The sequence below is a fragment of the Schistocerca piceifrons genome, unplaced genomic scaffold (assembly GCF_021461385.2).
Source record: "Schistocerca piceifrons isolate TAMUIC-IGC-003096 unplaced genomic scaffold, iqSchPice1.1 HiC_scaffold_291, whole genome shotgun sequence".
In the NCBI taxonomy this organism is placed as follows: domain Eukaryota; kingdom Metazoa; phylum Arthropoda; class Insecta; order Orthoptera; family Acrididae; genus Schistocerca; species Schistocerca piceifrons.
The window spans coordinates 65001-67500 of record NW_025728506.1 but is presented as its reverse complement, the minus strand read 5'-3'; the positions used below and the strand labels follow the sequence as shown (position 1 = coordinate 67500).

Genomic DNA, 2500 nt, shown 5'->3' with positions numbered 1-2500 from the left:
CCTTAACCTAACCCACGTTGTGCCTTAACCTAACCCACGTTGTGCCTTAACCTAACCCACGTTGTCCCCTAAAGTAACCCACGTTGTCCCCTAACGTAACCCACGTTGTCCCCTAACGTAACCCATGTTGTCGCCTAAACCTGCTCTGTAATTGTTATACGACTCGTTCAATTAGTGTAGTGTTGCCCACCCGCAACCCTCGCAATATAGTTCGCTACTCGCACTGCCCGCTCCCCTGTGTATCGCTTCATGTTAAACACCTTGCAAGTCTTGCTGACTTTCCACATGCTCCTGCTGTACACTGTAATGTGGATGGCAGCAGGACGTACATGCCGCCCCTCCCCACGTCCCCACCTTGCCCCCCTGCCTTCGCAAGCTGGTTGGTGAGAAGTTTGCATGTTCAATGCCCTTCGCATGCGACGTACTCAGGCTACGTTGTGGTGCGGCCTGTGTCAACCGTCCGCTAATGTCGTACGCGTAAACCACAATCTGTACTGCACATTCGTCCTTATGTACCGAATGATACATCGTGGCACATGTGTGACCGTACAACGACTGCGCCCAAAAACGGCGGACCATACAGTGCAAATATTGTGCACGCAGCTACGTGTCGTCTCCCTATGAGAGCTGGATTGCAGTGTGGTACGCCATAGAGACGTGTGGGAGGAACGGACGCCGTGGATGGCGATCAGCATGAGCTGTCTGTTGATGTATTCGGACCTAGTCGTCTCTCCTCACACACCGTGATGGCATGGTGCACCGCGTTCCATATCTGCGACATGCTACAGAGGCCGGTTGACAGTCGTTCGAGCAATGGACATCGCATACGTACGGGGGCCACCTTCCACGTATTGTCTAGGCGTGCACATTTTGTTGCGTGTATGTGGGCAGACGTAGTGTGGCGTGACACCTGACACAGGCATGCAATAATCGTTGAAGTTGCAAATGGCGATGGACGCCTGCGTTTTCTGGTGAAGTTACGCAAATGAACAAATGGTAACCTGTTGTGGTGCGGTTGTTCTCGCTAGGGGTGAATCGGTGATGGCGACGATAGGTTGAGGTACGAACCGGTTGTTCCAGCGATACCCACCATGCCGACGAAACTGAACGGCATCTGGGTGTGAAGCGATACGCGGCGGTGGCTGGGTGGGACCGTCCCCGGCCGGTGAGGGGGCGCCTCCCGGCGTGCTGGCCGCGCGGTGCGTGGGCGCACGCGCTACAGCCGGCTGGTGGGGGCGGCCAGTGGCAGGCGCGCCGGCCGACGGACGCGGCAGGCGTCGCAGCTGCGCGCCGGCGCACCCTGCGCGCGGCGCCGTGCGGCCAAAGTAGGTCCTCGCGGGCCCGGTGCGAAGCGCGGTGGACATCTTCAGTGTGCTGGTCCGATTGAGGACTGTGTGCGTTGAGGATGCGCCGCCGCCCGGCGCTCGGCGCCGCGACGCCGTCTGCTGCTCGGTCGCCCCAGCGGTTCTCGCTGGTGGTTTGTATCGCAGCTGTGCGGATGTGTTGGCGCGTGCGCTGTGCTGGGAGAGTTCGCTTCGGCACCCAAGTGGGGCTTTTGTCCTTCTGTGGCGCTGGCGTTGGAGCTGCCGGTCACCGTAGGTGGCGCGTGTTGTCTCCCGCCGGCAATGCCACGACAGCACGCTCCCGGGCCTCTGTCGGCAGCGGCAAGCTCAGTTGGGAGCACGGGTGGTCGCACCGAAAGCGTCTACTCGCCTAACTCCGGGCGATTGCGCCTCTCTCGAACCCGACCAAGTACTTGGGACGGCGCTGCGCGCCGCCGGGACCTGAGAGGGTTTCGAGGTGTATTGTGCAGGGGAGCTCAGCCTCCTCCTGTTTGCAGAATGATTGAGCGGACGCTTGCGTGTTCGCGCGGGCCCCCGGGACACACTCCCGGGCGGCCGGCTGCTCAGCTCTAGTTGACGCAGCTCCCTGGTTGATCCTGCCAGTAGTCATATGCTTGTCTCAAAGATTAAGCCATGCATGTCTCAGTACAAGCCGCATTAAGGTGAAACCGCGAATGGCTCATTAAATCAGTTATGGTTCCTTAGATCGTACCCACGTTACTTGGATAACTGTGGTAATTCTAGAGCTAATACATGCAAACAGAGTCCCGACCAGAGATGGAAGGGACGCTTTTATTAGATCAAAACCAATCGGTCGGCTCGTCCGGTCCGTTTGCCTTGGTGACTCTGAATAACTTTGGGCTGATCGCACGGTCCTCGTACCGGCGACGCATCTTTCAAATGTCTGCCTTATCAACTGTCGATGGTAGGTTCTGCGCCTACCATGGTTGTAACGGGTAACGGGGAATCAGGGTTCGATTCCGGAGAGGGAGCCTGAGAAACGGCTACCACATCCAAGGAAGGCAGCAGGCGCGCAAATTACCCACTCCCGGCACGGGGAGGTAGTGACGAAAAATAACGATACGGGACTCATCCGAGGCCCCGTAATCGGAATGAGTACACTTTAAATCCTTTAACGAGTATCTATTGGAGGGCAA

General features: G+C 57.9%; 1 non-coding gene across 1 annotated transcript in view; it reads left to right on the top strand.

Moving 5' to 3' along the window:
* Window positions 1-1926: 1926 nt before the first annotated feature.
* The window catches only part of LOC124744413, a 1909-nt gene continuing 1335 nt past the window's right edge, over window positions 1927-2500 (top strand). The window contains exon 1 of the ribosomal RNA XR_007010741.1: window positions 1927-2500. This exon is cut by the window's right edge and continues 1335 nt beyond it. This is a non-coding gene — a ribosomal RNA (small subunit ribosomal RNA).